The sequence below is a fragment of the Mesoplodon bidens genome (genome assembly GCF_964165515.1).
Source record: "Mesoplodon bidens genome assembly, chromosome: 1".
Taxonomy (NCBI): domain Eukaryota; kingdom Metazoa; phylum Chordata; class Mammalia; order Artiodactyla; family Ziphiidae; genus Mesoplodon; species Mesoplodon bidens.
In genome coordinates this window covers 20,009,616-20,024,281 of record NC_138176.1, presented here as the reverse complement: position 1 = coordinate 20,024,281, position 14,666 = coordinate 20,009,616, and the positions used below count along the sequence as shown (strand labels likewise).

Here is a 14,666-nt window from a genome sequence, read left to right as displayed (position 1 = left end):
AAGTCCCTTACTATTACTGTGTTACTGTCAGTTTTTTCCTTTATATCTATTAATATTTGCCTTATGTATTTAGCTGCTCTTTTGTTGGGTGCATATATGTATTTATAGCTGCTATAGCTTCTTCTTGGATTCACCCTTTTATCGTCATGTAATGTCCTTTGTCTCTCTTCACAGTCTTTGTTTTAAAGTCTATTTTGTCTGATATAAATATTGCTACCCTGACTTTCCATTTGTATGGTATACCTTTTTCCATCCCCTAGCTTTCAGTCTGTGTGTGTCTTTAGACCTGAAACGAGTCTCTTGTAGGCAGCATATATATGGGTCTTGTTTTTGTATCCATTCAGCTACTCTGTGTCTTTTGTTTGGAGCATTTAGTCCATTTACATTAAAAGTATTTATTGATAGGTATGTATCTGTTGCCATTTTGTTTGTTTTTGGGTTATTTTTGTAGTGCTTTTTGTTCCTCCTTTTGCTCCTTTGTGGTTTGGTGACTATCCTTAGTGTTATGTTTGGATACTTTCCTCTTTTTTGTGTGTGTATCTGTTGTAGATTTTTAGTTCGCAGTTACTATGAGGTTTATATTACAGCAATCTATACCTATGTATGTGAGTACTTTAAGTTTCTGATCTCAAGTTTGAATGCATTTTATCAACCCTCCATTTTTACTCCCCCTCTCTCATTTACTGTTTTGGTTGGTGTAAGATATTTTGTATCTTTGTGTTTTACATATCCCTTAACTTATTGTGGATATAGATGATTTTACTACTTTTGTCTATTAACCTTCCTACAAACTTTATTGATCTACTACCTTTATTGTATATTTCCCTTTACCAATGAGACTTTTCCTTTTGTAATTTTCATATTTCTAGTTGTGGGTTTAACCTTTCTTGTAAAGCTGGTTTTGTGGTGTTGAACTCTTTTAGCTTTTGCTTGTCTGTAAAACTTTTGATCTCTCTTCCAAATCTGAATGAAAGCCTTGTTGGGTAGAGTATTCTTCGTTGTAGGTTTTACTCTTTCATCTCTTTAAATATATCATGCCATCCCCTTTTGGCTTGTGGAATTTCTGCTGAAAAACAGCTGGTAGTCTTATGAGAGTTCCCTTGTACATAAATTGTTGCTTTTCCCTTGCTGCTTTTAATATTCTCCCTTTATCTTTAATTTTTGCCATTTTAATTACAATGTGTCTTGGTGTGGTCCTCTTTTGGTTGATCCTGTTTGGGGCTGTCTGTGCTTTCTGGACTTGGATGTCTGTTTCTTTTCCCAGGTTAGGGAAGTTTCCAACTATTATGTACTCAAATATGTTCTCTGCGCCACCCCCAACCCCCACCCCCTTCTGAGATCCCTATAATGTGAGTGTTAGTATGCTTTATGTTGTCCTAGATGTTTCTTAAACTGTCCTCATTTCTTTTTATTCTTTTTTCTTTTCAGCTTCAGTGATTTCTGCTACTCTGACTTTAGTTCACTGCTCCATTCCTCTGAATCATCTAATCTACTGTTGATTCCTTCTAATATATTTGTTATTTCAGTTATCGTATTCATCTGTGGTTGCTCTTTATATTTTCTAACTCTTTGTTAAACTTCTCACTGTGTTTATCGATTCTTCTCTGGAGTTCTTTGAACATCTTTTTTTTTTTTTTTTTTTTCTGTATGCAGGCCTCTCACTGTTGTGGCCTCTCCCATTGCGGAGCACAGGCTCCGGACGCACAGGCTCAGCGGCCATGGCTCATGGGCCCAGCCACTCTGCGGCATATGGGATCTTCCCGGACCGGGGCACGAACCCGTGTCCCCTGCATCAGCAGGCAGACTCTCAACCACTGCGCCACCAGGGAAGCCCTCTGAACATCTTTAAGATCATTACCTTGTACTCTTTATTGGGTAGATTCCATACCTCCACTTAGTTCTTCTGGGGTTTTAACTTGTTCCTTCATTTGGGATATATTCCTCTGTCCCCCTCATTTTGCTTAATTTGCTACTTTTATTTCTGTGTATTAAGTAGATTGGTTATATTTCCTGATCTTGGAATAGTGGCCTTATATAGGAAATGTCTTATGGATCCCAATAGCACACCCCCCTCTGGTCACCAGAGCTGTAAGTCCTAGGAGTGTCCTCTTTGTGGGCTCTGTCGGCGCTTATGTTGTGGTGGGCTGCCTACTATGGGCACACTCAGGTATGGCTGGCCCCAGTCTAGTTGGTTGCCAGGCCCCGCCTTTTGTGGAGGCTGCTGGCTGCTGGTGGGTGGGGTTGGGTCCTGGCACATTTGGCTACATGGCCAGAGGAGTCCTGGGGTGGTCCTGGCCTGTTGGTGGGTGGGCTGGGTCTTTACATGGCTGGCTGTGGGGCCACAATAGTTCTGGGACTGATGTTGGCCCACTGGTGAGTGGGGCTGAGTCCTGGTGCCAGTGCTGGCCTACTGGTACATGGAGCTGTGTCCTGGGGTCTCTGGCTGTGGGGCCACAATAGTTCTGGGACTGATGTTGGCCCACTGGTGAGTGGGGCTGAGTCCTGGTGCCAGTGCTGGCCTACTGGTACATGGAGCTGTGTCCTGGGGTCTCTGGCTGTGGGACCTCGGGGTACCAAACTTGGTGTTACGCCACTGGTGGGTGGTGCTGAGGCCCAGGAGGTCATAGTTTTTCTATTTGTCTTCTGGATGATTGAACTTTATAAACTAGTGTTTTCTTCAAGAGCAGTTCACAGGAACAATATTCCTTGAGTTCTTACATATTTAATAATATTTAACTGTTGTTTTTATACTGAACTATATTGTTAGACTCAGTATTAATTCTTGGTTAGATTTTTTGACCTTGAAGACTGTATACATATTGATCTTCTGTTTTTGCCATTGACTTCCTTCTCCTGTTCATTTTTAGGTATCAGTGAGTTTGTGTAGATTCTCAAAGAATTCTCTTTGAATCCTTGAAGTACAATAGTCTTTTCCCCACCCCCGGGAAAACATGTACCCTTTTAAACTCTATGATTTCTTGTTCAGTTCTGATTCTCCTGTGTCTCAGTGATGCAAAATGAAATCTGTGAAAGCTTCCGATATGCCAAACAAGGGATTGTTGGCCTTGCCCTTCTGGCCATGCCAAGTACTTTAGAGAACTGAGGTATGATAATGTTGAGATTTGAAGCTGCAAGCCTTCTCCCTTGCTTGAGACCGTCGTCCAGCATCCCTCTTTAACCCATTGCATTCTCACATGTGTGGTTAGGGATGTCTCCTAGTGTGCTTAAGGATGAAAGTGTAGTTTGTATTTCTGTTTCTCATTGTTTTTCTTAGTTTTGAGATTTTTTCAAGAGGTCACATCATTTTTTACCCTGCCATTTTTAAACCAAAAATCATAAGGGCTGTAGGTCCAATTTTGTCAGAATTAAGATAATTTTTAAAGTACAAGGAATGGGAGTGGGTGGGATGAATTGGGAGGTTGGGATTTCCATATATACCCTACTATGTATAAAATAGATAACTAATGAGAACCTACTGTATAGCACAAGGAACTCTCTCTACTCAGTGCTCGCTGGTGACCTAAATGGGAAGGAAATCCAAAAAAGAGGGGTTTTATGTATATATATATAGCTAATTCACTTTGCTGTACAGCAGAAACTAACACAACATTGTAAAGCAACTATACTCCAAAAAAAAAATAGGCTTAATAATATTTGGAGAAAATTAAGGTGGAATTCAGGAAATAGCAGGATGGTAACTTAGCTGTATTTTGTACTTTTAGGGTGAGGCAGGGAAGACCTGGGGCAAATGGACCACAGATTTAAAATAAAAGTGTGGATACAGGAATTATTCAAGCAAACTTGAAGAAATCTGCATGTCTGTATAGAAAATCCTTGGCATTTGTGGATTTAATGGTCAGTATCTTAAAAATTATGGGTGATTTTCATACAGTCCTTTAAAAAGTGTAATGTAGTAATTTGTCAAGTTTTGCTAGGGCAAGAGTTTGAGTCTTAGGTACTACAAGAGGTATGAGTTTGAATTTAAACCTCCACCCCACGCTCACACTGAATGAGCTTTTGATTCATTAGCTCATATGTTACTCCATTGCCAATACAGTATTCTCATTGAGATTCAAGTATACATCTACTTTCTTTTGTTTTGGTTTTGTGGTACTTTATGATCTTCGGGAATTATATTTACCATGGTATTTGTAGATAGGAATTCCAAAGTTAACATGGCAGGTTTCTTTTGAATGTCAAGGGAGATATATATATATAGTGTTAGTAGCCTTCATTATGTGGTTAAATCATAGACTTTAGGGCTTCCCTGGTGGCGCAGTGGTTGAGAGTCCGCCTGCTGATGCAGGGGACACGGGTTTGTGCCCCAGTCCGGGAAGATGCCACATGCCGTGGAGCGGCTGGGCCCGTGAGCCATGGCCGCTGAGCCTGCGCGTCTGGAGCCTGTGCTCCACAACGGGAGAGGCCACAACAGTGAGAGGCCCGCATACCGCAAAAAAAAAAAAAAAAAAAAAAAATCACAGACTTTAGAGTTAAATGTTAACCTTAGAGGTCATTAAAGTTATTTTGTCAGTTGAAAAGAAAAAGTACAAGGAATAAAATATGTGCGATGTAGTTTTCTGAAAGTTGAAAACAATTCATTTACAGAGTTTCTTTTAGATCAAATTTTTTTTAGTTTAAAAAACCACAAACATTTGAGTTTGATTGTATTACTTAATTTATATTTCTGAAGCCTTGTACATTACAAAGCATTAAAAATGAGACTAGAAACTAATGCCTCTAGTTAGGAATTAGAGTGCTCTTTAGTTTATTTAGATGTTGATTCCTTTTTCAGTTGAATCTGAAAATTGAACTTTTGTACTTTAGTTGCTACCACTAGAATTTTTTATTTTAAGTCTTGGCATAATGCATGTTAGTTCTGGAATAATGTGGTATTCTGAATGGCATCTTGGTTTTCAAGGGAAATGTCAATTATTTTCCTCACTTAATGACTCTATTAAAAGAAATATGTTTGAAAAATCTTGATACTAGTGGGCAAGCTTTCTTCTGTTCTCTGATTTGAACATATATTCATTTGACCCAGTTCTGTTTTACCTACCCTTTGTCTACTAGCAGGAGCAGGGTGACAGCTCAGAGAAGGTAGATATTTTTTCCACCCCATTCCTATATGACTGAATATATTACTTTGTTAGCCCCAGATATAAAAGCTCATTCTGATATCCTTACAGAGAATTATAATGCCTGGTAGATTATTGGAGATTTCAGTTTTAAGTGTTTGTTACTCCAATTATTGATCCAGTGTTTTTTAAATATCAAATTTTAAAATAATTCTGTAAAGTTCTATCAGTGTTCTAATTTGTCTAACAGTGACCCTTATTTACTGTTAAATATTTGTGCTTTTCACTTGAAACTATGAGATACAGATATTCCTCAGAAAAGGTTTTCTGATGCAAATAAATTGGGAAATCATGTATATTATATTCTTCATCAAGAGTACATTATTATACTAGGTACTTCCCTAGTGGCGCAGAGGTTAAGAATCCGCTTGCCAATGCAGGAGATATGGGTTTGATTGCTGGTCTGGGAAGATCCCACATGCTGCGGAGCAGCTAAGCCTGTGAGTCACAACTACTGAGCCTGTGCTCTAGAGCCTACGAGCTGCAACTGCTGAGCACATGTGCCACAACTACTGAAGCCCACATACTCTAGGGCCTGCATGCCACAACTCCTGAGCCCGTGTGCTGCAACTGCTGAAGCCCACGTGCCTAGAGTCCAAGCTTCACAAAAAGAGAAGCCACCCTGATGAGAAGCCTGTGCACCACAACGAAGAGTAGCCCCTGCTTGCTGCAACTAGAGAAAGCCCGCGCACAGCAACGAAGACACAACTCAGCCAAAAAATAAAAAGAGTACATTATTATATTAAAAGTACTAATAATTTGTGCTGTCAGACAGCAGAAACACATTTTATTCTAAACCTATTTGACCATGGAACTAGATGTTGTAGAAATACATTTTGGGAAATGCTGAGACTGTATTATAGGACATATTGTGATTAATACATTGTAAGGGTATTTCCAAACATTTGCAGCTATGATTACCTATAGCCATGTGGACCAAGTAAGCTTTTTAATATATATAGATGGTAACTACTGTCCCAGAATGTAAATATAATCAGAACACACTTAATTTTTGAAGTATCTTTTCTGTAATTCTAAGGGTTTGGTTTTTGACCTGGACATTTTGTTAGAATGAATTTTCCAGTCTGAAGGTAATTCTTAAATATCCTACTATGTGTTGAACACCCAAAATTGGTCTTTGGAACTACTTTCTGTGAAGACTTAGCTGTAGGAGTTTTAGAGCTTTAAGGTACCTATGAGATCATGTAACTCCCCAAACTCATTTTTCAGATAAACTGAGGCCTAGAAATATAAGGGAAGTAGAAATCACATTATAATTAATCAAGGGATTTGGAGCCCAAACTCATAGCTCCAGATCTTATGCTTTTATTTTTTTTTAATTGCATTTGTTTTTCTGTAGTACTTTTAACCAAAATCCTTTAGAGACAGAAGCTAGCTAGGTGATACCTACATTTAACATGAGACTACAGGGTAGAGACTGAGTTAGATTATAAGGTGGGTCAAATTTAATATAGCTAGAACTCCTAAAGTCCCTGGACATGCAGTTTCCCCCTCACTTATCTGAATAATTCTCTTTATCCTAGACAAGAGAAAAGTAGTTAAAAAATAAGCATGTACTGTGCTAAAAAAATTTATTGGAGTATAGTTGATTTACAATGTTGTGTTAGTTTCTGCTGTACAGCAAAGTGAATCAGTTATACATATACATACATCCACTCTTTTTTAGATTCTTTTCCCATATAGATCATTACAGAGTGTTGAGTAGAGTTCCCTGTGCTGTACAGTAGGTTCTTATTAGGTATCTATTTTGTATATAGTAGTGTGTATATGTCAAATCCCAATCTTCCAATTTATCCCTCCCCCCTTCCCCCTTAGTAACAATAAGTTTGTTTTCTGCGTCTGTGACTCTATTTCTGTTTTGTAAATAGGTTCATTTGTACCATTTTTTTAGATTCCACATATAAGGAATATCATGGTATTTGTCTTTGACTTACTCAGTATGACAATCTCTGGGTCCATCCACGTCACTGGAAATGGCATTATTTTGTTCTTTTTTATGGCTGAGTAATATTCCATTGTGTGTGTGTGTATGTATGTATGTGTATATATATATATATATATATATATATATCACATTTTCTTTATCCATTCCTCTGTTGATGGACATTTAGGTTGCTTCCATGTCCTGGCTATTGTAAATAGTGCTGCAGTGAACATTGGGGTACATGTATTTTTTGAACTATGGTTTTCTCTGGATATATGCCCAGGAGTGGGATTGCTAGATTATATGACAATATTACTGTAAGGGAATAGTCAGTGCTAGTTTTTAATAATTAGTGCATGGGCCAAGGATGCCTGAGTCAGGTTCTTTTCTAAATTGAGATGCATCATCACTTCCTAGTGGTCAGTTATTGAAACATTTATTTATATATTCTATTAATGGAAAAGTGGGCCTAAATGGTTGTAGAGTTAAACTCTAAGGTGCTGAATTCAAATTAATTTATAAAATACATTGTTTTTATCATACTTTTCCGAAAGATACCACTCAGTAGAAAATACTTTTAGGGCTTCCCTGGTGGCGCAGTGGTTGAGAATCTGCCTGCCAATGCAGAGGACATGGGTTCGAGCCCTGGTCTGGGAAGATCCCACGTGCCACGGAGCAACTAGGCCCGTGAGCCACAACTACTGAGCCTGCGCGTCTGGATCCTGTGCTCCGCAACAAGAGAGGCTGCGAGAGTGAGAAGCCCGCGCACCGTGATGAAGAGTGGCCCCCACTTGCCGCAACTAGAGAAAGCCCTCGCACAGAAACGAAGACCCAACACAGCCATAAATAAATAAATAAATAAATAAAATTTAAAAAAAAAAAAAAAAAAAAAAAAAAAAAGAAAATACTTTTAAAAAAATTTATTTATTTATTTATTTATTTTGGCTGCGTTGGGTCTTTGTTGCTGCGCACGGGCTTTCTCTGGTTGTGGCAAGCGGGGGCTACTCTTTGTTGCGGTGCGCAGGCTTCTCGTTGCGGTGGCTTCTCTTGTTGCAGACCACAGGCTCTAGGCGCACGGGCTTCAGTAGTTGCAGCACGTGGGCTCAGTAGTTGTGGCTTGCGGGCTCTAGAGCGCAGGCTCAGTAGTTGTGGCACATGGGCTTAGTTGCTCTGCGGCATGTGGGATCTTCCTCGACCAGGGCTCGAACCTGTGTCCCCTGCATTGGCAGGTGGATTCTTAACCACTGCACCATCAGGGAAGCCCAGTAGAAAATAGTTGAACTCGTTGAACTTGAAGTTATATGAACTATGCATATAGACATATAATAATATATTATTGGAAGAAGTTTACCTTTTAAATGCCAGATTGTTAAGTAAACTACTAGTGTGATCTATATGAGGAGGTGATAATTTTTTAAAGATATTTAGATTTTCTGTTTTGGCCTTTTTTGTTCAGCATTTCTTCAGACTATAGAAAGCAGTCCTACCTTTTCAAGTCTTGTTCTGTCAGAAATTTTCCTTGGTTCATGTGTCTAATCCTGCTTATTTACATGATTATGTATAACCACTTATTGTATTCTGAAATAGTATATTGCTTAAGACAAGAGTTTTGGAGTCAGAACTATGTTAGTCTTTGACTTAGCCAATTATGGTCTATGTGGTCTTTGACAAGTTGTTTGATTGCTCTTGAGCCTTAGTTTCCTTATCTATAAATGGACTTTAATCTGCTTCAGATTTGTTGCAAGGACTTAATGAGATATGAGCTAAAAAGCATTTAGCACTGCTGCTACCTCTAGTGGTGTTATTGTCAGATTCCCACCATGCTATTGGGCAAATGATTTAACTTCCATAAACCTTGGTTAACTCTTCTGTTAATGAGAATAACACTCCTGGGGTGCCTACTTCACAGAGGGTTACTTTGGAAATCAAAGGTAATCATGTGATAGTAGTTGATAAACTTCTCAACCTATCTAAGCTGAGGTAACAAGTCTTAACACCATTAGGACTGGGCAGGTAAAAGCAGAGGGAGTGGAGATTTGCTTTTTGGGAAGGGGTTTAGCTGAAGTCTTGATGACAGATCTGTCTTCCTTCAGTACTGCTTGACTGCGGCACATGCAGACACATAACTTCCTTTCCAGATAAGTCAGGCTTAGAATGCATATCTGTTTCATCACTGTCCTCCATGTGGTGCTTGTAAGATCCTAGATGAAGAATTTGTGACAGAGTCCAAACTCTTTTAGCTCAGTATCCATGGCCCTTTGATTTGCTCTCAACTTTCATTTCTTTACCTCATTCCCTGGCATTTCCTCTTCTTATTTCTCTCTCATAACCTCCAACTCCAGTGTCTTTTCCAGAGAGAGGGTAAGCACTTAAATGAACAGTTTGAGAGTATATTCTTTTATTTTTTTCTGTGTTCCTACACAGATGTGTAACTCTCACATATATTTATATTTTTCTTCAAACAAACAAAAAGTGCCAAGTCAGTCTATTACGAAGAAGCCACATTTTCAGAAAGTCTTTACTGGATTGTATGCCCATCAGTATGTGAGGGTGTAAGTTTCTCTGTGTCCTCACCAGCATGGTTCTTTTTTATTTTTTAATCAATTTGATAGGTATAACATTATTTCTCATTGTATTTGTTAAATATTCTTCTAATAACTAGTGAAGATGTCTTTCTAGATCTTTCAGACAGCCAGGAGAGGAACTCAAGGTTCATTTGAGCATTTGCTTCAAAATGAAAACATAACTTTGGACTCTATGAAATCCACTTGTCAAACATTGGGTTAGCATACTATCTTACCTTGTCTTTACCCTGAACTACAGCTTAGAAACCAGCATCCCAAATTTGGTGTTTCTCAATCCTTTGTGTATAAATGTATGTATGTATGTATTCACAGACCATATACATTAATTTGTATGTTTTGAAACTTTATACACATGTAACCATTCTTTACCATTCTGCAACTTATGTTTTTTTGACTTTTTTAAAAAAACTTTTTATTTTATACTGGAGTATAGTTGATTAACAATGTTGTGTTAGTTTCACATGTACAGTGAAGTGATTCAGTTATGCATATGAACATATATATTCTTTTTCAAATTCTTTTCCCATTTAGGTTGTTACATATTGAGCAGAGTTCCCTGTATATAGTAGGTCCTTGTTGGTTATCCATTTAAAATATAACACTGTGTACATGTCAGTCCCAAACTCCCTAACTATCCCTTCTCCCCACCCTTCCCCCCCAGTAACGATTAGTTCTCTAAGTCTGTGAGTCTGTTTCTCTTCTGTAAATAAGTTCATTTGCATCTGTTTTTTAGATTCCACATATAAGCAATATCATACAATATTTCACTTTGTCTGTCTGACTTCACTCAGTATGATATCTCTAGGTCCATCCAGATTGTTGCAAATGACATTATTTCATTCTTTTTTATGGCTGAGTAATATTCTATTGTATATGTGTACCACATTTTCTTTATCCATTCCTCTGTCAATGAACATTTAGGTTGCTTCCATATCTTGGCTGTTGTAAACAATGCTGTAATGAACATCAGGGTGCATGTATCTTTTTGGACCATGTTTTTCTCTGGATATATGCCCAGGAGTGGGATTGCAGGATCATACATGGTAGCTCTGTTTTTAGTTTTGAAGGAACCTCCATACTGTTCTCCATAGTGGCTGTACCAATTTACATTCCCACCAACAGTGTAGGAGGGTTTCCTTCTCTCCACACCCTCTCCAGCATTTACTATTTGTGGATTTTTTGATAATAGCCATTCTGACTGGTGTGAGGTGATATCTCAACGTAGTTTTGACTTGCATTTCTCTAATAATTAACGATGTTGAACATCTTTTCTTGTGCCCCTTGGCCATCTATATATCTTCTTTGGAGAAATGTCTATTTAGGTCTTCTAACCCACTTTTTGGTTGGATTCCTTGTTTTGATGTATTAAAGCCACATGAGCTGTTTGTAAATATTGGAGACCAATCCATCGTCTGTCACATCATTTGCAAATATTTTCTCACATTCTGTGGGTTGTCTTTTCATTTTATTTATGGTTTCCTTTGCTGTGTAAAAGCTTTTGAGTTTGATTAGGTCCCATTCGTTTATTTTTGTTTTTATTTCCATTACTCTGGCAAATGGATTGAAAAAGATATTGCTGCGATTTATGCAGAGAGCGTTCTGCCTATGTTTTCCTCTAAGAGTTTTATGGTGTCCAGTCTCACCTTTAGGTCTTTAATCCATTTTGAGCTTATTTTTGTGTATGGTGTTAAAAATTTTTCTAATTTCATTTTTTTACACATAGCTGTCCAGTTTTCCCAGCACATTTATTGAAGAGATTGTCTTTGCACATTGTATGGTCTTGTCTCCTTTGTCATAGATTAATTGACCATAGGTGCGTGGGTTTATCTGTGGGCTTTCTATCCTGTTCCAGTGATCTTTATTTCTATTTTTGTGCCAGTACCATACTGTGTTGATGACTATAGCTTTGTAGTATAGTCTGAAGTCAGGGAGCCTGATTCCTCCAGCTCCATTTTTCGTTCTCAAGATTGCTTTGGCTGTTTTGGGTCTTTTGTGTCTCCATACAAATTTTAAGATTTTTTTGTTCTAGTCCTATGAAAAATGCCAATGGCATTTGACAGGGATTTCATTGAATCTGAAGATTGCCTTGGGTAGTATAGTCATTTTGACAATACTGACTCTTCCAATCCAAGAACATGGTATATCTTTCCATCTGTTTGTGTCATTTTGATTTCTTACACCAGCATCTTATAGTTTTTGGAGTACAGGTCTTTGGTCTCCTTAGGTAGTTTATTCCTAGGTTTTTTATTCTTTTTGATGTGATGGTAAATGGGATTGTTTCTTGAATTACTCTGTCTGATCTTTCATTGTTAGTGTATAGCAATGCAACAGATTTCTGTATATTAGTTTTGTAACCTGCAACTTTACCAAATTCATTGATGAGCTCCAGTAGCTTTCTGGTAGCATCTTTAGGATTTTCGATGTGTAGTAGTATCATGTCATCTGCAAACAGTGAGAGTTTTAACTGCTTTTCCAATTTGGATACCTTTTTCTTCTCTGATTGCTGTAGCTAAGATTTCCAAAATGGTGTTGAATAGAAGTGGTGAGAGTGGACATCCTTGTCTTACTCCTGATCTTAGAGGAAATGCTTTTAGCTTTTCACTGTTGAGTATGATGTTAGCTGTAGGTTTGTCATATATGGCCTTTATTATGTTGAGGTATGTTCTCTCTTTTCCCACTTTCTGGAGAGTTTTTATCATAAATGGGTGCTAAAGTTTGTCAAAAGCTTTTTCCTGCATCTGTTGAGATGATCATATGGTTTTTATTCTTCAATTTGTTCATGTGGTGTATCACACTGATTGATTTGCAGATGTTGAAAAATCCCTGCATCCCTGGAATAAATCCCATCTCATCTTGTTGTATGATCCTTTTAATATATTGTTGGATTTGGATTGATAGTATTTTGTTGAGGATATTTGCATCTGTGTTCATCAGTGTTATTGGCCTACAATTTTCTGTTCATGTGGTATCTTTGTCTGGTTTTGGTATCAGAGTGATGGTGGCGTCATAGAATGAATTTGGGAGTTTTTGTTCCTCTGCAGTTTTTTGGAACAGTTTCAGAAGGATAGATGTTAGCTCCCCTCTAAATGTTTGATAGAATTCACCTGTGAAGCTATCAGGTCATGGACTTGTGCTTGTTGGAAGTTTTTAAATCACAGTTTCAATTTCAATGCTTGTGATTGGTCTGTTCATATTTTTTTTTTTTTTTTTTTTTGGCGGTATGCGGGCCTCTCACTGTTGTGGCCTCTCCTATTGCGGAGCACAGGCTCCGGATGTGCAGGCTCAGCGGCCATGGCTCATGGGCCCAGCCGCTCCGCGGCATATGGGATCCTCCCAGACCAGGGCACGAACCTGTATCCCCTGCATCGGCAGGCGGACTCTCAACCACTGCGCCACCAGGGAGGCCCTGTTCATATTTTTTATTTCTTCCTGGTTCAGTCTAGGGAGATTGTACCTTGCTAAGAATTTGTCTATTTCTTCCAGGTTGTCCATTTTATTGGCATACAGTTGCTTGTAGTAGTCTCTCATCCTTTGCATTTCTGTGATGTCAGTTGTAACTTCTTACTCATTTTCAACTTTATTGATTTGAGTCCTCTTCCTTTTTTATTCTTGATGAGTCTGGCTAAAGGTTTATCAATTTTGTTTTTCTTTTCAAAGAACCAGCTTTTAGTTTCATTGATCTTTACTATTGTTCTCTTTGTCTGTATTTCATTTATTTCTGCTCCGATCTTTATGATTCTTCTAGTAACTTCAGGTTTTGATGTTCTTTCTCTAGTTGCTTTAGGTATAAGTTTACGTTGTTTATTTGAGATTTTTCATGTTTCCTGAGGTAAGATTGTATTGCTATAGACTTCCCTTGTAGAACTGCTTTTGCTGCATCCCATAGGTTTTGGATCGTTGTGCTTTTGTTTTCATTTGTCTCTAGGTATTTTTTTAATTTCCTTTTTGATTTCTTCAGTGATCCATAGGTTGTTTAGTTGCATGTTGTTTAGCCACCACATGTTTGTGCTTTTTACATTTTTTCCTTATAGTTTATTTCTAATCTCATAGCATTGTGGTTGGAAAAGGTGCTTGATATGATTTTAATTTTCTTAAATTTACTGAGGCTTGTTTTTTGTGGTCCAGCATGTGGTCAGTCCTGGAGAATGTTCCATGTGCACAGGAGAAGAATGTGTATTCTGTGGCATTTGGATAGAATGCTCTTCTATAAATATCAATTAAGTCCATCTGGTCTGATGTGTCATTTAAGGCCTGTGTTTCCTTATTGATTTTCTGTTTGCATGATCTGTCCATTGATGAAAGTGGGGTGTTAAAGTCCCCCACTATTGTTGTGTTACTGTTGGTTTCTCCCTTTTTGGCTGTTAGTATTTGCCTTATTTATTGAGGTGCTCCTATGTTGGGTGCATATATATTTACAATTGTTATATCTTGTTGTTGGGCAGATCTCTTGATCATTACGTAGTATCCTTCTCTGTCTCTTTAACAGTCTTTATTTTAATGTCTGTTTTGTCTGAAGTGAGTATTGCTATTCCAACTTTCTTTTGATTTCCATTTGCATATAGTACCTTCTTCCATCCCCTCACTTTCAGTCTGTATGTGTCCCTAGGTCTGAAGTGGGTCTCTTGTAGACAGTATATATACAGGTCTTGTTTTTGTATCTATTCTTTGTCTTTTGGTTGGAGCATTTAATTCGTTTACATTTAAGGTACTTATTGATATGTATGCTCCTATTGCCATTTTCTTAATTGTGTTGGGTTTGTTTTTGTAGGTCTTTTTTCTTCCTTTCCTCTTTTTTTTTTGCGGTACGTGGGCCCCTCACTGTTGTGGCCCCTCCTGCTGCAGGGCACAGGCCCAGCGGCCACGGCCCACGGGCCCAGCTGCTCCGCGGCACATGGGATCCTCCTGGACCGGGGCGTGAACCCATGTCCCCTGCATCGGCAGGCGGACTTTCAACCACTGCGCCACCAGGGAAGCCCCTTCCTTTCCTCTTGTTTTCTTCTC

The 14,666-nt window shown here is 38.3% G+C and overlaps 1 protein-coding gene across 5 annotated transcripts in view; it reads left to right on the top strand.

Annotated features, from left to right (window-relative positions):
* The window catches only part of SHOC2 (SHOC2 leucine rich repeat scaffold protein), a 103,899-nt gene that overhangs the window by 19,379 nt on the left and 69,854 nt on the right, over window positions 1-14,666 (top strand). Inside the window, exon 2 of one of the 5 annotated variants that reach the window (XM_081234218.1) lies at window positions 3,723-3,855. The exons of the other annotated variants lie outside the window; for them this stretch is intronic. The gene's annotated coding sequence lies outside the window, so the exon portion shown is untranslated. The remainder of the gene's footprint in view (window positions 1-3,722; window positions 3,856-14,666) is intronic. 5 annotated transcript variants of the gene reach the window in all.